Genomic DNA, 24775 nt, shown 5'->3' with positions numbered 1-24775 from the left:
CACAAGTGGGAACCAAAGTAAACTGAGATCGCCCCTTAGTAGGGTTTACTGTGTGAAGGAATCAGTGTAATTCTGGAAATTTCTTAGTCCCCTAGAGCGAGAGTGGCAGCACGGTGTGAATCAGCTGTGTATGCTCAGTCGTGGCCGGCTCTTTGCGGCCCCATGGACTGCAGCCCGCCAGGCTCTTTTGTCCGTGGCATTTTCCAGGTAAGAATACTGGAGTGAGTTGTCATTCCCTTCTCCAGGTAATCTTCTTGACCCAGGGATCGAACCCTGGTCTTCTGCGTTGCAGGCAGAGTCTTTACCGTCTGAGCCACAGGGAGCAGTCTTATATTTTTTCAAAGTAGAAAAATTTATTTAATTTCATCTTACTGCCCAGATCAAGTTAGCCCATAGTACAAAATTTTTCTATTTTAATAGTAGCTGCCAGTTCCCAACAAAATCCAATGCTCAACGGTAGGCAGAAATTTTGATATACTTATTATGTGCCAGTAGCTTTTTAAAATTGCAATTATCTGGGGCTTTCCTGGTGGTTCAGTGGTTAAAATCTGCCTTGCAATGCAGGGGGCGCTGATTTGGTCCCTGGTCAGGGAAGATCCCACACGCTGCAGGGCAACCAAGCCTGTGCGCCACAACTTCTGAGCCTGTGTGCCCATGCTCTGCAACAAGAGAAGCCACTTCAATGAGCAGTCCACGCACGGCAGCTGGAGGGTGACCCTGCTCTCTGCTACCAGAGAAAGCCTGTGTGCTGCAATGAAGACCCAGTTCAGCCAGAAATAAACAAATATTTTTTAAAAGCTTAAAGAATTACAATGATCTGTATCTGGTTGTTGGCATTAAAATGCCAAAAGGAGTTCATTGGTGGACATCTTCATGTCTGCTTCTGCTGGCCTTCTGAGAGATTTTAACATGTCTTACGAAAGACAGGTTTTTCTGTGGCTCTTCCGTGATTAACATCTGTTGTGAGAATTTGGATTATTCTAAGAAAACTCTGAACCAGCACAAGCTGGCCTGCCTAGAATACAGATGGGCCCCGCAGGTGTGTTGTGCTCTGAGAGGAGGGGGGGAGGGGAGTGAAATGCCTGAGGGCATCATGCGCTCTGGGAAGACCAGCACACTCTTCCGCTCCCCCACCCATGACTCTTTGTTTATTTATTTATGGCAGTGTTGGGTCTTAGTTGCACACTCGGGATCTTCGCTGGGGCACCTGGACTTCATTGACCCTTGGTATGTGGGATCTTAGTTCCCCGACCAAGGATCAAACCCAAGTTTGAAACTCCTGCATTGGAAGGTGATTCTCAAGCACTGGACCACCAGGCAAGGTCATGATCTGTCTCACTAAAGCAAGATCACAGCGCTGTGCTGTGAAATTGAGATTCTCTAGAAGGAGAGTTCCGAGGTCAAGCGTGTCATCTGACCATGTCTGGACAGCCCAACGTGCGGTCGTTGGACTTGGCCCCCTGGACAGGGAACAGATTCATTTATTGCTCTGCCTCTGGCTGTGTGGCTCTTCAGCCAGAGTGTTGGAAGCCGTGTCCTCATGGGAGGGGTGAGCGCCGAGGAGATACAAAGGAGACCCTCATTTAGGAATGGCATTTAAAACCATTCCGGTCCCCTGCAGCCCAGTCAGCATTTATGGAAGCATCCGCACAGTCAGGTGCCGCAGGGGCCCGATACGAATAATCTTCATAAAGCAGTGGCCCACGTCTATTCAGCTCCTGTGGATTCCGAGCAAGGTTCTTTTCAAGGGTTAGAAGTCAGACTCCATGGTGCTAATGGAGCTTTAGCTGCGGGGGGAACTCTGGGGAACTTGTCCCAGTTTGCTCAGGACTTTCTCCGTCTTCCCACTCCTCTCTGTCCCAGCAAACCCCAGCAGTGAGCCACCCTGGGGAGGGCACTGGTTTTATCTAAATTACCTGGTATAGCATCAAGTGGAATAATTAAAAAAAAAAAAAAGTGGGCCAAAAGCATGATCAAGATCAAGTTCTCTAGGACGCTCACTCTGCAGGTGATGGCCAGGGGTAAAAGCAGTGTAGCGAGGCCAGAAGAGTGTTTAAATGTGTATTTTTAATTTTTTTAGAGCAGCTTTGGGCTCACGGTAAACTGAGCAGAAAGCACAGAGAGCTCCCCGCTACCACTCGCCTGCCACAGGCTCCCCACAACCCACCCCCCAGGCACACCCCGCCAGGTGGGACTTTTGTTCCAGCTGATGAACCTCCAACAACACAGAATTAGCACCCAAAGTCCATAGATTGCTTTGGGGTTCACTCTTGGTGGACATTTTATGTGGAAGAGCATCTCAAAGGAAATGGAAGGACGCAGACTGGATCACTAGTCCCTTATCAAGCACACCTGTGCCAGGCGGTCACACAAGACTCTTTCTAACTGGGTCGTGGTGACAGGCGGTCGAGATGAGCTGCTTAGAGTTGAGGGGCCAGGGGCACGTCAGGCTGGGGAGAACCTGGAAGGCTCCCTGGTGTAGGGAGGAATCCCAGAGAAGGCCCCGGGGAGGGGACTGAAGAGACAGCTGGGAACGTGGAGGAAGGCAGGACGGGGGTGGAGGATCCGGAATCTTGGGGCCTTGGAAATCTGGGTGGGGGGGTGGTCAGGGTTTGATGCCTGCTGTGTGGCTCACTGATGGGTGACCCCAGCACATACTGCAACCCTGGGGACCCCTGCTTGTCAGCCGTGAGGCGGGGGTGGTCACGGTGCTTCCCGGGCAGGTTGCTTTGGTGTCGGGTGACGTGGTGCCTGGAGTGTGGGGAGAAAGTGTGATTTACCTGCTGTTACAGTCAGACTTTGTTTCGGAAGGTTTTGGGGCAGCCAATCCTAGAAGAGCTCATGAAGGTCAGAGATGGCATCTGAGCAGGTGGCCGGCAGGTGTGGGGTGCGGCCGGCAGGTGTGGGGACGCTGAGGGCCCAAATGAAAGATCTGAGGTGGGGGAAATTTGTTTTGGCCATGCTTTTATGTTCTGCTTCACGGGGCAGAGATCACCCTGAGATCACCGTGTTGGTTGTATTGACTTGTTCGTGGAGTGGAGGTTTGACCTCGGGGCCAGGGAGGGATGTGGATTTTGGGGACTCCAAGGAGACTCCTGCAGGACCCCAGGCCTCCCACTGTGGCGTGCCTGGCTCTTTCCTCGTACAGCTGGAGTTCCCCAGGGTGGGCCCAGCACAGGTCAGGATGCCTTCAGCAGTCAGGTGCCACCCTTGGCCACTTTCTCTTTTAAACCAAGTGACCAGGGGTGTTGCTTCTTGGCTGGTTCAGCTTGGTCGCCTTGGATGGAGTCTGTGCTGAATTCAGGGTGCCTGTTGCCCCCGGACTGGAATGGGTGCCACGTCTTCTTCCAAATGATGCTGTGTGCCTTCTCTTTGCCCTGGCACCCCCTCTAGCTCTCGCCAGGCCCCTCCTGGAGAATGCGCACGTTCCCTCCTCCACCTTAGCAAGCCCCAGTTTTTGTGCCTGTTTATGGACCGTTATCCCCTTCATGGATCACAGCCTTGTCATTGTGAAGGAGTTTGGGTAACTCAGTGAAGCTATGAGCCATCCCAGGCAGGGCCACCCAAGGCGGACGGGTCATAGCCAAGAGTTCTGACAAAATGTGGTCCGCTGGAGAAGGGAATGGCAGCCCACTCCAGGATCCAGGACTGTTATGGAGCCCCACATCCACCTAATAGCTTCCTACTGCTTTTTTGGGAAATACCATTGCCAATGACTTCCCAGGCTGAACAACTGAATATGCTGCTTTGAGAGATCTAGACTTTGAAACAAAAAGATCTATTCATCATGCTTCATCCTCCCAAGGGCCATGAGGGGACCAAGGGTCTCTGTGACACTCTTTGGGACACTCCATTGCTTTCCAGCCAGTTTCCTGGTGACCGGATGCTACAGTTGGCATCTGGGCCGCTGTGGCACCCAGAAGGTGTCCTGCCGCATCAGCTACTGGGTGCTGAGTATCAGGGTTGGTGATGAGACGCCATGGCCTCAGGGGATGGGGTGTAGTGATACTTACTACTCACACAGCTGTGGAAAAGTCATCCCCAGCTGTTTTCCCCTCGGGAAAGCAGCTGGTTGAGGGGCAATGGGCCTGAGACAGCATCTGACACTGGCCTTCCAGGATCTCCTCCAGCGGCCCTGACTCTCCATTCATCCAGCAACACACCTTGAGTACCTCCCCCGTGCCTCCAAGAACACCGACTTTCTATGTCTGATGCAACGTGACAACTGCTAAATCCAGAATGCCTCGCGTTCAGAGAAGCATTGTGGGCTAGGCTGGGTAGGAAAGGAGACCCAGCCTCGAAGGGAGAAGGAGGGGGGTGTTGGCGTCTGTCCTGGGGTGGTGAATAGCAGGAGCCAACCGCGGAGGTGGAGGTGTGGAGGCAGAGACTGCCTTTGGAAAGCACGTGAGTAGCCCCAGCTGTGGCAGGAAGGGCTTAAAGTGAGCTGGGGAGGCAGGTGGGACCAGATGCTTGTGGGGCGTGCTGTGTCGTAGCCACCGCTTTTGATTGGCTAAGTAATCATGTTTATCGGCCACCTCCTGAATACAGGCCCTGTGTGAGGCCCCAGGATACGTCGATGACCCGGATGGCTGTGGTCCTTGCTCTTGGGTGTGGACAGATGTAAACCAGAGACAGCGGGAACCTGATGAGCTGAGCACAAAGGGGGACCCAGGGCACTGACTTGGGAAGTGACAGGTTCCACAAAGCCGCACATTCTGAGCAGGAAGTGGCCAGATGAACAGAGTGGGGGACGTTCCAGGCAGGGAACAGCAGGTATAGGGCTCAGAATGAAACAGGGACACGGGCTCGTGGAGGACGAAGAAGCAGTGAAGTGAAGTGTGCCTGCAGGTGTGGGCCTGAAAGCGCTGGAAGGAGAGCTCTCCGGGGCTCCTAGCAGAGCGGCGGCCACAGAGGAGCCAGTGCTGGGCAGCGTCTGCCCTTCTGAGGTCTGTGGAGGGGCAAGAGGAAATGGGCCTTGGTCCGGGTGTGGCGAGGGTGCGGTGAGACTGGTCCTCTGATGTCAGGCTCTGGGAAATCCCAGCCAACTGGCCGCTGTCCCCACTCTCGGGACCTGTGGCCTGTGGGGGACTCTGAAGCCCCCAGGGGCCACCCTGGACCTTGTATAGGGCAGGTGGAGGACAGCTGGGCCCATGGCAGATTTTTTTTTTTTTAATATTTATTTATTTGGCTGCCCTGGATCCTCCAGTTGTGGTAAACTCTAGTGGGATTACCATGGGACAACTTAGTGTGAATTCAGGGGGATCCAGTTCCCTCACCAGTTCCCTGGGCCCCTGCACTGGGGGTGTGGAGTCTTAGCCACTGGACCACAGGGAGGCCCATGACAGGTTCTTATAAAGGGCATCTGTGTGCATTCTTTCCTTACGGGCCACAAAACTCTATGTGTTATCCACTGGGCTCCGGATCTTTTACCTCCATGCTGATTTTTTTCTGTTGGTATCTGAAGGATCAATACCTGAAGGACGAGCTGAAATCTCTTCCTAAGACAGTGGCTCTGTGCCTTTTCCCTTTTGAGTTCTCCGACCTTCACTTTGGAAGTCTTGAGGTGGTGGTATCAGTTACACATTTTGTTTTCATTGAAGTACGGTTGGTTTACGACGTTGCTAGTTTCTGCTGTACAGCAAAGTGACTCTGTTACACACACACACACACACACACATATTCTTTTTTAAAATATTCTTTTCCATTATGGTTTATCATAGAATATTGAATATAGTTCCCTGTGCTCTATGGTAAGACCTTGTTGTCTGGTACACACTTGTTTAAAGTCACATTACTGTCTTGGTGACTTGGTCATTTTTCCATCATTGACTGACCATCTGTATTCCTGGTAAAGCTGAATAATATTACGTGTGTGTGTGTTAGTCGTTCAGTCAAGTCCGACTCTTTGCGACCCCATAGACTGTAGCCCGCCAGGCTCCTCTGTCCATAGGGAGTCTCCAGGCAAGAGTACTGGAGTGGCTTGCCGTGCCCTCCTCCAGGGGATCTTCCCAACCCAGGGGTCGAACCCAGGTCTCTTGCCTTGCAGGCAGATGCTTTACGTTCTGAGCCACCAGGGAAGCCCAGTATTAAGGTATAACTAAATACAATAAACTGCGCATGTTTAAAATGTATAAGATGATAATTTTGATATATGTCTGTGCCTGTGAACACGTCCAAGATGACAGAGTAGAAGGGGGTGTGCGCATCCTCTCCTGCAAGAACCCCGGAATCACAACTAGCGGCTGCACAACCATCGACAGGAGAATGTTGGGACCCACCAAAAAATACACCCCATGTCTCAGGACAAAGGAGACGCTGCAACGAGATGGTAGAAGGGGCACAATCACATTAACATCAAACCCCATACCCGCCAGAGACTCTTGGAAGGCACAAACAAAACCTTGTGTGCAGCAGGACCCAGGGGAAAGGAGCACTGACCCCTACAGGAGACCTAGCCAGACCTGCCTGTGAGAGTCTGAGGGTCTCCTGCGGAGGCATGGGTCAGCAGCGGCCTGCTGCAGGGTCAGGAGCACTGACAGCAGCAGTCTGGGGAGGTGCAGCGTCTTAGCTTAAGTTCTCGTGGAGCGGGTTGCTGTTAGCCTTATCACAGAGGCTGTAATGCTACCGCAGAGACTGCGGACTCCAGGACTGGGCCGCCTCAGGCCAGTCTGCAGGGAGGGAGCGCAGCCCCGCCCATCAGCAGAAAATTGGAAAGATTCACTGAGCATGGCCCTGTCCACCAGAGCAAGACATAGTTTTCCCCATAGTCAGTCCCACCCATCAGGAACCTTGCACAAGCCTCTTATCCTCATCCGGAAGAGGGCAGACAGAAGAAGGAGGAACTGCTACCCCATGGCTTTCCGAATGGAAACCACAGAAAACTAACCAAAGTGATCACATGGATCACAGCCTTGTGTGACTCAATGAAACTATGACCCACGTATGTAGGGCCATCCAAGACAGACAGGATCATGGTGGAGAATTCTGACAAAACGTGGTCCACTGGAGAAGGGAGCAGCAAACCACTTCAGTATTCTTGCCCTAAGAACCCCATGAACAGAATGAAAAGTCAAGAAGATATGAAACTGGAAGGTGAGCCCCCCAAGTTGGTAGGTTTCCAATATGTTGCTGGGGAAGAGCAAAGAAATAGCTCCAGAAGGAATGAAGAGGCTGAGTCAAAGCGGAAACGACGCCCCGTTGTGGATGTGTCTGGCGGTGAAAGTAAAGTCTGATGCTGTAAAGAGCAATGTTGCATAGGGACCTGGAGTGTTAGGTAAATTGGAAGTGGTCAAACAGGAGATGGCAGGAGTGAACACTGACATTTGAGGAATCAGTGAACTAAAATGGATGGGAGTGGGCGAATTTAATTCGGATGGCTATTATATCTCCTACTGTGGGCAAGAATCCCTTAGAATGAATGGAATAGCCCTCACAGTCAACCAAACAGTCTGAAATGCAGTACTTGGGTGCAGTCTCAAAAACGACAGAATGATCTCTATTCACTTCCAAGGCACACCACTTAACGTCATAGTAATCCAGATCTACGCCCTGACCACCAATGCCAAAGTAGCCAAAGTTGAACAATTATAGGAAGACCTATAAGACCTTCTAGAACTAACACCAAAGAAAGATGTCCTTTTCATTATAGGAGATTGGAATGTAAAAGTAGGAAGTCAAGAGATACCTGAAGTAACAGGCAAGTTAGGTCTTGGAGTACAAAATGAAGCAGGGCAAAGTCTAACAGAGTTTTGCCGAAAGAATGCACTGGTAAGAACAAACACCCTTTTCCAATAACACAAGAGATGATTCTACACATGGACATCATCAGATGATCAATATCAAAATCAGATTGACTATATTCTTTGCAGCCGAAGATGGAGAAACTCTATACAGTCAGCAAAAACAAGACCTGGATCTGATTGTGGCTAAGATCATGAGCTCCTTATTGCAAAATTCAGACTTAAGTTGAAGAAAGTAGGGAAAACCACTAGGCCATTCAGCTGTGACCTAGATCTTTTCCCTTATGATTATGCAGTGGAAGTGACAAATAAATTCAAGGGATTAGATCTGATGGACAGAGCACCTGAAGAACTATGGATAGAGGTTTGTAACACTGTACAGAGGTGGTGACCAAAACCATCCTCAAGAAAAAGACATGCAGGAAGGCAAAAGAGTTGTTTGAAGAGGCCTTACAAATAGCTAAGAAAAGAAGAGAAGTAAAAAACAAAGGAGAAAGGAAAAGATATACCCAACTGAATGCAGAGTTCCAAAGAATAGCAAGAAGAGATAAGATAGCCTTCTTAAGTGATCAATGCAAAGAAATAAAGGAGACAATAGAATGGGAAAGACTAGAGCTCTCTCAAGAAAATTAGAGATACCAAGGGAAAATTTCATGCAAAGATGGGCTCCATAAAGGACAGAAATGGTATGGACCTAACAGAAGCAGAAGACATTAAGAAGAGATGGTAAGAATACACAGAAGAACTGTGCAAAACAGGTCTTAATGACTCAGATAACCACGAGGGTGAGGTCACCCACCTAGAGCCAGACATCCTGAAATGTGAAGTCAACTGGGTCTTTTTTTTTTTTAATTTTCTTTGATGTGGACCATTTTTAAAGTCTCTACTGAATTTGTTAGGATATTGTTTCTGTTTTATGTTTTGGTTTTTTGGCCGCAAGGCATATGGGATCCTACCTCCCTGGCCAGGGATTGAACCTGCACCCCTTGCATCGGAAGGTAAGGTCTTAACCACTGGACTGCCAGGGAAGTCCCTCAACTGGGTCTTAAGAAGCATTGCAATGAACAAAGCTAGTGGAGGTGATGGAATTCTAGTTGAGCTATTTCAAATCCTAAAAGATGATGCTGAGAAAGTGCTGCACTCAATATGCCAGCAAATTCGGAAACCTCAGCAGTGGCCACAGGACTGGAAAAGGTCAGTTTTCACTCCAATCCCGAAGAAGAGCTGTGCTGAAGAATGTTCAAACTGTTGGACAATTGCACTCATTTCTCATGCTAGCAAGGTAATGCTCAAAATCCTTCAGGCTGGTCTTCAACAGTATGTGAACCAAGAACTTCCAGATGTACAAGCTGGATTTAGAAAAGGCAGAAGAAACAGAGATCAAATTGCCAACATCTGTTAGATCATGGATAAAGCAAGAAAGCTCCAGAAAAACATTTATTTCTGTTTCATTGACTATTCTAAAGCCTTTGACTGTGTAGATCACAACAAACTGGAAAAATTCTTGAAGAGATGAGAATACCAGACCACCTTACCTGTCTCCTGAGAAACCTGTAGGCAGGCCAAGAAGCAACAGTTAGCACCGGATGTGAAATAATGAACTGGTTCCAAATTGGGAAGGGAGTACATCAAGGCTGTATATTGACACCCTTCTTATTTATCTTCTATGTAGAGTACGTCATGAGACATGCTGGGCTGGATGAAGCACAAGCTGAAATCAAGATTGTCGGGAGAAATATCAACAACCTCAGATACAGAGGTTCCTTGGTGGTGCAGATGGTAAAGAATCTGCCTGTAATGCAGGAGACCTGTGTTCTATCCCTTGGTTGGGAAGATTCCTTGGAAAAGGAAATGGTAACCCATGCCAGTATTCTTTCCTGGAGAATTCCATGGACAGAGAAAGCCTGGAAGGCTCCAGTCCGTGGGGTTGCAAAGAGTCAGACACGGCTGAGTGACTAACACACACTTCAGACATGCCAATGATACCACCCTAATGGCAGAAAGCAAAGAGGAACTAAAGAGCCTCTTGATGAAGGTGAAAGAGGAAAGTGAAAAACCTGGCATAAAACTCAACTTTCAGAGAACTAAGATCATGGCATCTGGTCCCATCACTTCATGGAATATCAGTTCAGTTCAGTCGCTCAGTCTTGTCTGACTCTTTGTGACCCCATGGACTGCAGCACCCCAGGCTTCCCTTTCCATCAACTCCTGGAGGGAGCTTGCTCAAACTCATGTCCATCGAGTCAGTGATGCCATCCAACCATCTTATCCTCTGTCATCCCCTTCTCCTGCCCTCAATCTTTCCCAGCATCAGCATCTTTTCAAATGAGTCAGCTCTTCACATCAGGTGGCCAAAGTATTGGAATTTCAGCTTCAACATCAGTCCTTTCAATGAACACCCAGGACTGATCTCCTTTAGGACGGAGCATACCTGAGGTTATTGCTATTTCTCCCCCAAACTTGATTCCACCTTGTGTTTCATTCAGTCCAGTATTTCTCATGATGTACTCTGCATATAAGATAAATAAGCAGGGTGACAATATACAGCCTTGATGCACTCCTTTCCCAATTTTGGAACCAATCTGTTGTTCCATGTCCGATTCTAACTGTTGCTTCTTGACCTGCATACAGATTTCTCAGGAGGCAGGTAAGGTTGTCTGGTATTCCTATCTCTTGAAGAATTTTCCAGTTTGTTGTAATCCACACAGTCAAAGACTTTAGTGTAATCGATTAAGCAGAAACAGATGTGTTTCCGAAATTCTCTTGCTTTTTCTATGATCCAACAGATGTTGGCAATTTGATCTCTGGTTCCTCTGACTTTTCCAAACCCAGCTTAAACATCTGGAAGTTCACAGTTCACGTACTGTTGAAGCCTGGCTTGGAGAATTTTGAGCATTACTTTGCTGGTGTGTGAGAGAATTCAATTGCGCAGTAGTTTGAACATTCTTTGGCATTGCCCTTCTTTGAGATTAGAATGAAAACTGACCTTTTCCAGTCCTGTGGCCACTGCTGAGTTTTCCAAATTTGCTGGCATATTGAGGGCAGCACTTTCACAGTATCATTGTTTAGAATTTGAAACAGCTCAGCTGGAATTCCACCACCTCCACTCGCTCGTGGCGAATAGATGGGGGGCTCCAAAATCGCTGAGGATGGTGACTGCAGTCATGAAATTAAAAGATGCTTGCTCCTCGTAAGAAAAGCTATGACAAACCTAGGTAACGTATTAAAAGGCAGAGGCATCACTTTGCTGACAAAGGTCCTTTTTTGGTTTGTAATTTCCAGTCACGGCAGCCAATCGGTGTGTCACTCAATACATTACCATATTAAAATCAGGGTAGAGTGGACTCAGGGTCTACTGGAGGTCAGATTCAAGGCCGTATTGATTCCAGTATGTGCCCTCTGGTTTTTGTTTGTCTCTCTTTAGAGCTTCCTTTCTTATCTCTGGAATCTGTGGCTTAAAGATTTATTAACTCACGGTAAAGGTGGGGGATGGTAGGTTTTGAGCAAGAGCCTAGAACAGCTCTGGCAACAAATTGGCCATATTTAAAACATTTCTTTTTTTTGAACAGAACACCATTTAATTAATTAATTAATTGAAAATATTTTCCTTATTTACCTGGGTGTACTGGGTCTTAGCTGCCGCATGTGGGATCTTCCATCTTCACTGTGGCATGCTGGACAGTTTTCTCTTTTCTTTTTTTTCAGCTGTGGCATGTGAGATCTAGTCCCTTGACCAGGGATTGAACCTGGGCCCCCTGCATTGGGAGTGTGGAGTCTCAGCCACTGGACCACCGGGGAAGTCCCTTGCCCATCTTTTTAATTTCAGTCTTTCTAATCAGTGTATAGCAGCACCTCATTGTGGCCTTAATTTGCATCTGCTTAATGACTAATGATGTTGTGCATCTGTTTCTACGCTTTTTGCCATTTGTGCGTCTTCTTTGATGAAGTGTCAGTTCAAATCTGTCGGCCTTATGAAAAATTGTGGTATTTGTTTTCTAACTTTCAAGAGTTCTTTATATATTGTGAATAGAATTCATTTTTATTTTGTTTTACTTTTGTCCCTCTCCAGACTCAGCTTATTCTTTCACAGTGAAGACTTGAGTCTCTTTTCTGCTCTGAAAAGTTTTATTATTTCTTTCTCTCCCCTTTATTTTCCCCTTCTGAAAGGGAGATGATGGTGTAAAGAGGCTTAGCTTTTCTCTCCTCTGCTCCATCGTCCCCTGGTTGAATGCAGGTGCCCTTCCTGGTTCCTGGGGCTTCGCTGGTGAGCAAATGGCTACCCGGCCCACCTTGTTCTTCTGGAGTGGTGAGGCGGAGTGAGTGACGCTGTGAACTGTTTCTTCTGTAACCAGGTATCCTTGCGTGGAGGAAACTGGAGCAGAGGGAGGGGGAGGGGAGGCTGCCCCAGGAGCTGGTGGTCAGGGCCGGTCTAATGAGTGGAGGAGGAGGCGTCTGGGAAGAGCTGCCGGTGGAGGGAACAGCCGTGCAGAGAGACGTGGGCCGGGGGGCCAGAGCAGAGGGAGGAAAGGGGCTGCAGATGATGTCTGGTCAGACGGGAGCAGGGTCAGGGAGCAGGGTCAGGCCACAGGTGGGGCCAGTCTGGTTGCTGCGTTAAAGGACAGACTCTGGGGTTGGGGGGCCAGGAGGAAGGGCTTGGCCACTGTCTGGTGAAGGATGGGGTCAGCTAAGGAGGCGTGAGGCCTGGCAGCTGGTCTCTTTGTTTTGCTTCCCTGATGGTTCAGTTGCTAAAGAATCCGCCTCCAATGCAGGAGACCCCGGTTCAATTCCTGGGTCAGGAAGATCCCTTGGAGAAGGGCTAGGCTACCCACTGCAGTATTCTTGGGCTTCCCTGGTGGCTCAGCTGGTAAAGAATCCACCTGCAATGTGGGTAGACCTGGGTTCGATCCCTGGGTTGGGAAGATCCTCTGGAGAAGGGAAAGGCTACCCACTCCAATATTCTGGCCTGGAGAATTCCATAGACTGTATATAGTCCATGGGGTCTCAAAGAGACTGAGGAAGGGAAAGACTACCCACTCCAATATTCTGGCCTGGAGAATTCCATGGACTTTATATAGTCCATGGGGTCTCAAAGAGACTGAGCGACTTTCACTTTCTGAGAAGCAAGGGGATTAAAAGTTTTAACATGAGGACGTCTGTGGGAGGGAACATGAGGAGGTGGGCAGCCATGCAGGTCCAACCCCAGGGAAGGAGGGGAGGCTGATAGCATCCTGGGAGCCCTGCAGTCTAGGAGAGGTCCTGCCAGGCTATCAGAGGAGCTGGCTCCGAGGAGCAGGCCTGCTTTCTCCACCTTGCTGCTCTAGGTCCCTGGCTGGGAGGGGCTGCGGGGAGCATGAATTTCAGACTCAGCAGCTGGGACCCTGGGTTGATTACCATTCCGGGATCTGCAGGGTCCACACGCCCTTGCCCATGACTGGCCTGGACTGGGCCCCGCCCCTCCACCTCTGTGATCCCAGGTGGCCAGGGGAGCAGTGGCCCTAGCCGACGCATTCATTTGTCGCCAGTTCCTGCTTTGCTGCCTGATGTCTGTGTCCTTTGGAGGGTCAAGTCCCTGTTTAACGGGTATTGGGGTTAAAATGGAACGTGATTCTATTGCTACACGGAGGTCCCAGCAGAGAGAGAATGGAAAATCAGGTCAGGAGATCTAGGAAAGAATGTGGGTTAATTAAAATTTAAAACACAGATGTCTCTGCAGCGGTTCCGTGAGTCAGCGTGGAGCATGGGGAAGGAGGCCCAAGATGCGGGAACCATGATGAGGTCCCGCCTGGGGGTCACGGCCGCTGGCTGGTGCCCACACCACTGTCCCTGCTGGGGAGGGCAGCCCGAGTTTGCTTTTAAGAAACATTTAAATTCATCCCTGTATGTCCTGGCCTGCCTGGGGAACATCCTAATTCAAGCCGAGAATCTGGGTCAGCTGTTTGTAAGAGCAGCATTTGCTGGATGGAGCTAGCAGCTGGGACAGCCAGGGACTTCTTGGGGCGAGGAGGGGCTGGACGGAGGCGGGATTCAGCGGTGAGCTCGCTCTTTGGCCTCTGCTCTGCGCTGCGCTCTTGTTTCTCCTCTGGGGTCTTGATCTGAGCGCCGCGGCTGCTGAGCGCCGCCTGGGAAGGTGATGCAGCTTTGCTCCCTGAAAGGCTTCCCTGGGGACGGGGATGTGGCGGGAGCCACAGGCACCTGCGCACAGTGACGCGGCATCTGTGGCCTGGCCGACACACACGCACACACACGCACACACATGGTTTGCTGGGGCCGGGTGGGGTTTCTCTGCAATGGTTTTGGGTGAGGCAAGCCCCCATACCTTCTTCTTCCAGGCTCCTGCCTTGATGGTCCCGTCTGGGTTTGAGCTTTTCTCTGGGTGGGGCTGAAGTCACATCTCCCGGACTCTGAGGGGTCCCAGGACTCCGTTTTCTTTATCTTTTTTAAGATTCAACATCCATATTATGGACTCAGTTGCGTCCATCCAAAATTGGCCTGTGGAAGTCCAAACCCCCGGGCTCCCAGAACGGGGCTGTATTTGGAGACGAGTCTTGACAGATGCTGTCAGGTCAAGAAGAGGTCACTAGGGGGTCCTGATGGGCTACGACTGGTGTCCTTACAGGAAGAGGGGACGAGGACTCAGCTGCACAGAGGGAGGACCGTGGAGGTGGCAGAGAGAAGATGGGTGTCCCCAAGGCGAGGAGAGAGGCCTCGGGAGAAACCAGCCTTGCTGACACCTTGGTCTTGAACTTTCCAGCCTGTGAGACTGTGAGAAAATTCTCTCGTTTAAGACCCCCAGTCTGGGGTACTTTATGTCGGACCTAGAAAACAGTGTCTGGTGTATTTGGGTAACTTAATAAACATTTGTGGAATAAGAATAGGTGGGAGCAAACTTTTTAAAAAACCTTTTATTTATTTAGTTTTGGCTGCGCTGGGTCTTCGCGGCTATGGAGGCTCTTCTCGGGCTGCGGCGAGCCGGAGCTGCTCAGTACGTGTCGTGGGTCGATGTCACATTGCGGAGTCACCTCTTGTTGCGGAGCACAGGCCCTAGGCATGCGGACTCAGTGGTTGAGGCGCGGGGGCTCTAGAGCTTGGGCTCAGTAGCTATGGCACAGAGGCTGAATTGCTCCGTGGCGTACGGAGTCTTCCTGGACCAGGGCTCGAACCTGTGTCCCAAGCGCTGGCAGGTGGATTCCCACCCACCAGGCCACCAGGGAAGTCTGAAACAGTTGACATACAGCGAATGCACTGTGTGGTGTTAGCTTCAGGTGTACTGAATGAGGCGACATCGCGTGCCCTGTGGCCGTCACAGTCAGTCTAGTAACCATCTGTCCCCACACAGAGTTAGTACAGTATCGTTGACCATATTCTTTATCCTGTGCGTTACGTCCCGTGACTTATTTACTTCCTAACTGGAGGGTTCTGCCTCTCGATCCTCTTCTCCAAATAGCCTCCCTCCACCTTCCAGCAGCCAGCCGCTTGTTTCCTGTGTCTATGAGTCTGTTTTCACAAGGTGGGGGCCATCTTTAGTAAAGTCACCAAGTGAAGGGAAAGTTACTCAGTCATGTCTAACTCTTTGGGACTCCATGGACTATACAGTCCATGAAATTCTCCAGGTCGGAATACTGGAGTGGGTAGCCGTTCCCTCCTCCAGGGGTTCCCTCCTCCAGGTGTTCTTCCCAACCCAGGATTCGAACCTGGGTCTCCTGCATTGCAGGCGGATTCTTTACCAACTGAGCCATCAACAAATCCTGGTGTTACTCTGCAGCAGAGGCAGGTGAGGCCCTGTGGAGGAATGGATGAACCGTTCAGCCTGCCCGCGGCTGAACTGGATGTTCTGGCTGGAGTCCCAGGCCTCGAGTCCCAGGCTACGTCCCCCCAAGAGTCCTTTCTTTCTGAGTGAGGAAAGGAGGGGCCAGGGTCCTTGCCCTCCGCACTTCCCACTGAGCTTGGGGAAGGGGGCCGCCCCAGGCAGTGGGGGCAGGGGTGTGGGTCACACCCGGGCCTGATGGTGTGTGTGCTTGGTCACTCAGTCGTGTCCGACTCTGCGACTTTGTGGACTGTAACCCACCAGGCCCCCTCTGTTCGTGGGATTCTCCAGGCAAGAGAATGGGGAGTGGGTTGCCATTTCCTCTCCAGGGAATCTTCCCTACCCAGCGATTCGGCCTTCATCTCGTGTCTCTCGCAGTGGCAGCCGGGTTCTTCCCCACTGCGCCGTCTGGGAAGAAGTCCTGGGCCTGATCGCTTGAGCTCAAAGCCGCGTCTCCTGTCGCCAGCCCCAAGGGCCCAGTGCTGAGCCCCGAGTGCTCTGGGTGATAATGGAGGCGGGTTTCTTTCCGTGGATCTCAGTTGAAAGTGACGAATTTGCAGAGGGGCTCAGCCTTGGACTCCATCTCTGTGTTCTCCCGCATCTCCTTAAGGCAGAGAACTTTCCAGCAGTTCTCTAGGATGATGAGGGAAAAGTCAGAAGAGCACTGGGAAGACTCACTCACATGTCTGTAGGGTCTCTGTGGCTCAAACTCTTACCACCACCCTCCCCAAGTGTAAGGCTGTTGACATTTAAGGTGTCCTGCAGTGTGGCCCACACTTTGAACCTGACGGATCACTTGCTCGGGGGCCATGGACTTGCCCTGTTGCTCCTGGTGACCGGCTTGGACCCAGGCTCAGTCTCTGCCTTTGGCAGTGCTGGACATGGAGGCGGGAGCCCAGGCGGGGCCCCAGTCGGCTGGGCCCCGGTCGGCTGGGCCTCAGTTGGTTTGAGTGCGGGGTTTTCTCTGGCTGGGAATGACGGCTGCAGGGTCAGGTCTGTAGTCGGGGTTAGGAGCTTTTCATCCTGGTGCTGGCGTGACTGCTTCCTAGTTAGTGTTGGCCCTGTTGGCCTTGTGCACGACCTGGGACAATGTAGTAAGAGTTCTCCTAGGGATGCAGTGAGAAAATTGACTTGAATTTGGGAGCTGTAATGTGGCATTGGGCTTCCCTGATAGCTCAGTTGGTAAAGAATCTGCCTGCAATGCAGGAGATCCTGGTTCAAATTCTGGGTTGGGAAGAACCCCTGGAGGAGGGAATGGCTACGCACCCCAGCATTCTTGGGCTTCCCTTGTGGCTCAGCTGGTAAAGAATCTGCTTGCAATGTGGGAGAGCCGGGTTTGATCCCTGGGTTGGGAAGATCCCCTGGAGAAGGGGAAGGCTACCCACTCCAGTATTCTGGCCTGGAGAATTCCATGGACTAAATCCATGGAGTCGCCAAGAGTCGGACATGACTGAGTGACTGACTTTCACTTTCAAGGTGGCATTTAGGGTGTCAGTGATTCTCCCCCTGCTGCCTGGATGTCAGGACCCCTGTTCCTTCACCCCTTCCCCAGACGGCTAAACCCTGCATCTTCCCCCGCTCCCCCTCCCCTTACACCAGCCTGATCTGCCTGTCCTGGGCACTCTGTGCCTGGGCTCCCGTCCACGGCTGAGCTCAGCCTTGCCCCTCCCACCACCGCAGGCTGTCCTGGGGCCCAGCAGAGGGTCCAGGGCCTGGGCTGATGCCTGGTGGGAGAGCGGCTGGTTGACCTGAAATACCAGAACAATGAGTTAACATCGGGGTGCTTGCTGCTAGATGCTTTGGGGTGAAACTCTTCAAGCCCTATTGTAAAAGGGCTACTCTACCTGGGCCTGCAGAAAGTGAACTTCTGGCTTGTGAGCATGGTATCCAGAGGAAGAGAAGCTTAACTAACTTTCAAAGCACACTTTGGAGCTTTTTACTGAAGTATTGAAGAAAACAACAGAAGGGGAAAAACTAGAGATCTCTTTAGAAAAATTGGAGATCTCAAGGGAACATTTCACCCAAAGATGGGCACAATAAAGAACAGAAATGGTAGAGACTTAGTAGACGCTGAAGAGATCAAGAAGAGATGGAAAGAATACATGGAAGAATTGTACAAAAAAGATCTTAATGAACTGGATAACTATGAGGTGTGGTCAGTCACCCAGAGCCAGACACCCTGGAGAGCAAAGTCAAGTGGGCTTTAGGAAATACTTCTTTTAATAAAGCTAGTGGATGCGATGGAATTCCAGTAGAACTCTTCAAAACCCTAAAGGATGACACCATCAAGGTGTTGCGTTCAATATGTCAGCAAATCTGGAAGACGCAGCAGTGGCCACAGGACTGGAAAAGGTCAATCCTCATCCCAGTTCCCAAGAAGGATAGTACCAAAGAATGTGCTAACCGTCGGACAGTTGCACTCATCTCCCGTGCTAATAAGGCCGTTCTTAAAATCCTGCATGCTAGGCTTCAGCCTTATGCGGACCAAGAACTTCCGGATGTCCAAGCTGGGTTTAAAAAAGAAAGAGGAAACAGAGATGACATTTCTAACATTCGCTGGATCATAGAGAAGGCAGGGGAATTCCAGAGAAACCTCTACCTCTGTTTCATCGACTACCCCAAAGCCTTTGACTGTGTGCATCATACTGTAGAAGCTCTTAAAGAGATGGTAATACCAGACCATCTTACCTGTCTCCTGAGGAACCTGTATGTGGATCAAGAAACAACAGTTAGAACCCCGCATGGAACAACTGGTTCAAGATTGAGAAAGGAGTGCGACAGGGCTGCCTGCTGTCACCCTGTTTATTTAACTTATACACTGAGCACATCATGAGAAATGCCACATAAGTTACAAGCTGAAATCAAGATAGGTGGGAGAAACAACAACCTCAGATATGCAGATGATACCACTCTAATGGCTGAAAGTGAAGAGGAACTAAAGAGTCTCTAGATGAGTGTGAAGGAGGAGGTTGAAAGAGTCAGCTTAAATATTAAAAAAATGAAGATCATGGCATCCAAGCCCCTTACTTCATGGCAAACAGAAGGGGGAAATATGGAAACAGTGACAGATTTCCTCTTATTGGGCTCTAAAATCACTGCGGATGGTGACTGCAGCCATGAATTCAGAAGACAGCTGCTTCTTGGCAGGAAAGCGATGACAATCCTAGACTGTGTTGAAAAACAGAGACAATACCCTGCGAACAACAGTTTGCACAGTCAAGACTAGGTTTTCCCAGTGCTCACATACGATTGTGAGAGCTGGACCATAAAGAAGGCAGAGCACCAAAGGATCGATGCCTTTGGACTGCAGTGCTGGAGAAGACTCTTGAAAGTCCCTTGGACAGCAAGGAGATCCAACCAGTCAATCTTAAGGGAAATCAACTCTGAATAACTCATTGGAAGGCCTGATGCTGAAGTGAAGCTGCAGTATTTTGGTCATCTGATGAGAATAGCCAACTCATTGGAAAGTCCCTGATGCTGGGAAAGACTGAGGGCAGAAGGAGAAGAGGGCGTCAGAGAATGAGATAGCTGGATGGCATCACTGATGCAATGGACATGAACTTGGGCAGACTCTGGGAGACGGTGAGGGACAGGGAGGCCTGGCGTGCTGCAGTCCACGGGGTCACAAAGAGTCGGACATGACTCGGCAGCTGACCAACAACAAAACTGAAGTACGATCTACATGCAGAGCGCATGGCCCAGCGACTGCTCACACACTGACCCCTGTGAGAGCCAGTGCCCGGATCACGAAACAGAGCCTTACGTCTGCACTTTGAAACCCCGCTCTTGCTCGGCTCTGTCACCCCAAAGGTGATATCCCAAGGTGTTTGGAAGGCTGATTTTCTCTAACCATAAAGATGGCTGGATAGCATTTGAAGCAGACCAGTCCTCCACCTCTCCAGCTCTGAACATGCCTCCCTGTCCTTCCCACTCAGCGCCACTGCTCCCCAAAATGCTCATTTTCTTCAAAAGGGAGCCGGCAATGCTTTATCTGGAATGAATTATTTTCTACTGAGATTCAGGAGGCGGACAAGTGGTCACTGCTAAGAGGTTGTTATGGACGGGTTTATAAAGAGGGTAACACTTGCCCTTTCTAGGACATGATTTGGTTCGTGGGTGTGTATATATGTGTCCATCTGTTTGTTTCTCTCTCCAGCACCTGCATCAGCACAGCCAGTGGTTGCAAAGAAGATACTTCTGTGCAAGGACCCACCGTATTGCTAGGTAATGTTTTGTTCACTACTGAATTGAAGTGTTTGAAGCATTTAAATATGTAGTTTTAAAAGTTTAAGAGTTTTTACTTAAACTGGTTTGTCAGGGAGACTGACCATCAATCAAAGAAGGCCCCTGGTAAATGACTGTTAAAATTGACTGGATTTATAAAGGGGCTTCCCTGGTAGCTCAGCTGGTAAAGAACCCGCCTGCAATGCAGAAGACCCCGGTTCGATTCCTGGGTTGGGAAGATTCCCTGGAGAAGGGATAGGCTACCCACTCCAGTTTTCTTGGGCTTCCCTGGTGGTTCAGACAGTAAAGAATCTGCCTGCAATGCAGAAGACCTGGGTTCGATCCTTGGCTTGGGAAGATCCCCTGGAGGAGGGCATGGCAACCCACTCTAGTATTCTTCTGGAGAATTCCTATGGACAGAGGAGCCTGGCGGGCTACAGTCCATGGGGTCCCAAAGAGTTGGACACGACTGAGTGACTAAGCACAGAACATATGGTTTATGAATATAAAAGATTTTTAAGTTGGACATCAGTACTTAAGGAAAAACTATGCTTTTAAATGTAGTATTTCAATAAATTGAATTTAATTAATTTATTGAAAACTTTATTTGAAAAACAAAGTGACTGCTACTAGTTGTTTCTGCACACAAAAGTCATCTTTAAAAAGCCTCCAGAGTGTGCATGGCCACAGCGGCTGGTGTGGGGCTGAGTCAGTCATGAGACCCGGAGCTGTGGACCTGCGGGTGGTCCGGCGAGCCAGCGACAGAGCGGCGGGTGCAGGGCTCAGGCGGCCTGGCCATGCCGCTGCCATCCCCACCCGCAGCCAGCCGCACGCTGTGGGCACGCCCTGGCTCTGCGCTGTTTCCAAAACACAACAGATCCTGTCGAATTCAAAGGCCCCTTCACAGATGGAGTCACTCTAGATCTCACGTCGAGAAATCCATCGGATCGAAAGGTGTGTTTCAAAGTGAAGAGGACAGCACCTCATGGGTATTGTGTGAGGCCCAAAGGGGAATCGCTGACCCAGGGTGGACAGTGACCCCAGTGAGACGAGTGAACACAAGTTTATGGTACAGACGATCTTTGCTCCACCAAGCGTTTCAGACATGGAAGCCGTGTAGAAAGAGGCAAAACCCCATGAATGAATGGGTTCTCAGTTGAGATGTGTATTTGAGATGCCCAGTGCAAATGATAAATAGAAGGACATAGAACCCAGCAAAGCCGCTCCTCTGAGCGCTGCGAAGCCGGATGACCCCTGCCTAAGCCCCGCTGTGTTTCCCTCAACAAGACCGAGACCAGGAAGCTCAAGGAACGGTGAAGGAGGTTCCAAAGGAGAACTGAAAGAAGAAAACCAGTCCCCGAGGGAGGAGGCTCAGGCTCAAGAAGGTAGCACATCCGGAGAAATCTGGATCCACCTCAGCTGGGGCCTCCAGAGAGAGTGTCACCAGTCCCCCGCCTTCACTTCTTGCTGTCACTGCAGTCCTCGTCACTAGATTCTTTATCGGGAAATTCAGCTTGAAGAGTGAGGCGTACAGGGAGCTATTTCTTTTGTTTCCTTTTGACCAGAAAAGATTCATTGCAAAGACTGAAGCTGAAACTCCGATACTTTGGCCACCCGATGCGGAGAGCTGACTCATTGGAAGAGACCCTGATGCTGGGGAAGACTGAAGGCAGGAGGAGAAGGGGACGACAGAGGATGAGGTGGTTGGATGGCATCACTGACTCGATGGCCACGAGTTTGAGCAAATTCTGGAAGATAGTGGAGGACTGGGGAGGCTGGTATGCTGCAGTCCATGGGGTTGCCAAGAATCAGATGCAACTGAGCAACGGAACAACTGTGTTACTGGTTGTGTGGTCCACGGTGGCCACACTTTGTGTGTACAGCTTTGTGTGTCCTGTAGGCCTCGCCAGCAACGGTCTCATGGTTAGAAAGAGACATGGAAGAGCGGGGCTTCGGGTCCCAGAAGCACCATTGCCACCAGACCATCCCTACAGGGTGTCATTGCACATTCAGTCCTTTATGAAATTCACACGTAAAGAATTGCTCTTTCTTTGTGGTTTTAATAAGAGTTCAAGAATTCTCCAGAGTCTTGCAAATGTTATTTTAATGATCCTTTAGAATTTTATCTGTTGCTGTTAACTCTTGAAATATGATCTATTTAGATTGCTAATCCCATTCATTCAGGAAATGCCAGGAGGTATTCTGTGGGGAAATGGTGCCTTGTACAGTGTAAATTTTCTCCTTCACCTTTGCTCATATCAAGGCAGGATTTTTCTTATCCCTTGTAAAGCAGTTGTTGACTGAGTTTTTCATTTTTCCAATCCGGCCTCATGGTATTTAACACAAAAACAATAAAACTGTTAACAGATTCTTGCTTGATTAAAACAAACAAACAAACACAAACCTTTTACTGCAGCAAGTGCTGGCCTTTGCTGGGCTGGGGGTGGGGGAAGGGGAGGAGAGTGTGACAGCTGGGAGGGGTGGTGCCCACGGGCTCAGAATCTAGTTCCTGCACTTAACTTGGTTTCCCCATAAAGAAAGAAGTGCTGTGGTCCTGTCACCTAAGGGGCCCAAGACTCACTAGTGACATCAGGTTAGGGGATTGTGACCAGCATTTTAAAGCGTTGTCAGGTAAAATACAGGACCTCTGTTAAATCTGAATTTCAGACAATAAAGGCATTTTTTTTCAATATAAATATATCCCCAGTGTTATACAGGGCTTACACATACTAATAAAAAGTCTTTGTTGTTTATCTTAAAGTCAGATTTAACTGGGAGTCCCATATTTTTATGGCTAAATCTGGCAACCCTAAGTGGTGTAGAAGTGAAAGCCTCAGAAAGGGCCTCACAGTGTGGGAGTAGATGTTACTTCAGCTGTCTGTGTGGGTGTGCACAGGGTCACACCTGTACCGTGGACTGGGGTGTGAAAGCCTTTGTCCCCGGTGGCCATGTTAGTGTCAGAGAACCAGAGAGGTAACAGCGCCTGGTGATAATCAGGGCACTGCTGCTGCTGTAATAATCAGTGTTGCCCCATGCTCTGCCCTACTCCACATTTTTGTTACTTTGGAGAACATTTCTTTCTTAAAAAAAATTTTTTTTTTAATTTGGCCGCACCAGGTCTTAGTTTGGGCATGTGGGATCTTTTTTTTTTTTTTAAGTTGAGGCCTGTGAACTCTTCGTCGCAGCATGCAGGATCGAGTTCCCTGATCAGGGATGGGAACCCTGGCCCCCCAGCATGGGAAGCTCCGAGTCTTAGCCATGGACCACCAAAGAAGCCCCCAGGAGAGGATTTGTCTTGAAAGAACTCTAAGCTTTCAAACGTTTACTGCAATAGCACTCCGAAAGGGGCCCCTGTTGATCAGACTCCCGGCTCTCTTTGGAAGGAGAGACCAGTTCCACGCTCTGGGCTCACCCGGGAGCAGGCGCCCCCAGGCGGGCCGCGCGCAGGACCACGAGGCGGCGGCCAAGGGCAGCGGTCTGCGCGAAGCGACTCGGCCCGTCGGGCGCCGGCGCTGCGGTGACGCGCTTCCGGTCGGCGCCCGGTCGGTGCCCGCCCGCGCCCCGGGGCGTACCCTCTGCTCACCCGGAAGCTACGGCCCGGGGGAAAGACGGCCTCCGGTGTCGGGGCCCGTCGGTGAGCGTGGCCCGAGGGTGCCAGACCTGCGGGCACTCCAGGTGCCGCTCCGGGACGGTCCGCCCCAGGGCAGGGCGGCTGGGGCCGGGTTAGAGCGAAAGGCCGCGTAGCCGAGAGGAGGCGCCGGGGCAGCCCCGCGCCGGCCCTCGCAGCCGCGCCCCCGGCCCCGGGCGCACCTGCTTCCCGCCCAGCCGCCCTCTCTTTTCGCTGCTGCTCCGGTTGGTCTCCCCTCAACGGATCGCCTCGCCGCGCGGAGCAGCAGGAAGAGGAAAGAGCCCACGAGGAAACCAGAGCTCCAGTCTAGACGGAACACCTTCAGAATTCACTGCAATCTTCGCCGAGTTAAAGTGAAGCTTGCTGAATTTACTTTACCCTCGTTTGCTATTACTCCGAAGTGTAACCATGAACGTGGATTATTGAATCATCTGGTAGCAAGTCTGATGCTCACACTTCCCGCTTCCTTCACTTTGTCGTCTCTCCTTCTGTCACGTAGTTGGTTTGAATAAACCCTCCGTGTCACTCACTGCAACCTTTGCGTATAGTGGTTTTTGGTTTTTGTTTGGTCTTCATTTTAAAATCTGGTGAGTTGAATCTTTTCTAACTTTCGGCTAAAATAGTTTACAGATTTGATTCAAGTGACCAAATAGCCAACAAAACATCAATATTGTGTTTGATTTATTTAACTGTTGAGATAACTAATGGCCCGGCTACTAAACACTGCTGGAAGAGGAGCCGCCTTGAGATATTCAGGTGTTTTGTTGTGGGAGGAGGCCTTTTCCCTCATTCCAGAGCTGGGCTCCCATCCTCCACACCCTAGTCATGCGCCTGCATCTGCTCTGCTGCCGGGCTTCTGAGAGCCGAGGCTGGGTGAAAGTCTGGGCCTAGAAGAGAGGCGGTGGGCTTCTGGGGGTGGGGGGAGGTGGGCGTCAGTCAGGGTGCATTCACGCTCTGATAGGGGTGGGGAGGGGGTGCTGGAGTGACTGCCCACCCAGTGGTGCCACCCTGGGGCCACAGCCTGGGCCCATGCGGGCCTGCAGGTGGGCTCCTCTGCAGACATGAGGGTGGATGAAGGCTGGAGCGTCCACCCCACCCTCTGGGTGCGTGTTCTTTAGGGTCTGAGGATGGAGAGGGGTGTTTCCTGTGGCCTCAGCCTCTGGCCATGTGAGCTGAGCTGGATTCCTCAGAGTCAGTTCTTGCCCGGGCTAGGCAGACTGACCCCGGGCACCCGAGGACTGGGCTTACCTTGTGTTTCCCACCTGTGCCCACCCTCCACTACCCACAGCCTTGCCTCCACTGGGCCCTACTCACATGGCCGGGTGCTGCCCTGCTCACAAGACGCCCGCCTGCCTCAGGCAGCAGACCCAGGCAGGGGCG

General features: G+C 50.6%; 1 pseudogene; it reads left to right on the top strand.

Moving 5' to 3' along the window:
- Nucleotides 1-14680: 14680 nt before the first annotated feature.
- Nucleotides 14681-22170, top strand: LOC101123240 (vesicle-associated membrane protein-associated protein A-like; annotated as a pseudogene).
- Nucleotides 22171-24775: the final 2605 nt, after the last annotated feature.

The sequence above is a fragment of the Ovis aries genome, chromosome 18 (genome assembly GCF_016772045.2).
Source record: "Ovis aries strain OAR_USU_Benz2616 breed Rambouillet chromosome 18, ARS-UI_Ramb_v3.0, whole genome shotgun sequence".
Taxonomy (NCBI): domain Eukaryota; kingdom Metazoa; phylum Chordata; class Mammalia; order Artiodactyla; family Bovidae; genus Ovis; species Ovis aries.
Note: the sequence above shows the minus strand (reverse complement) of the source record. Positions and strands in the feature narration are given on the sequence as shown.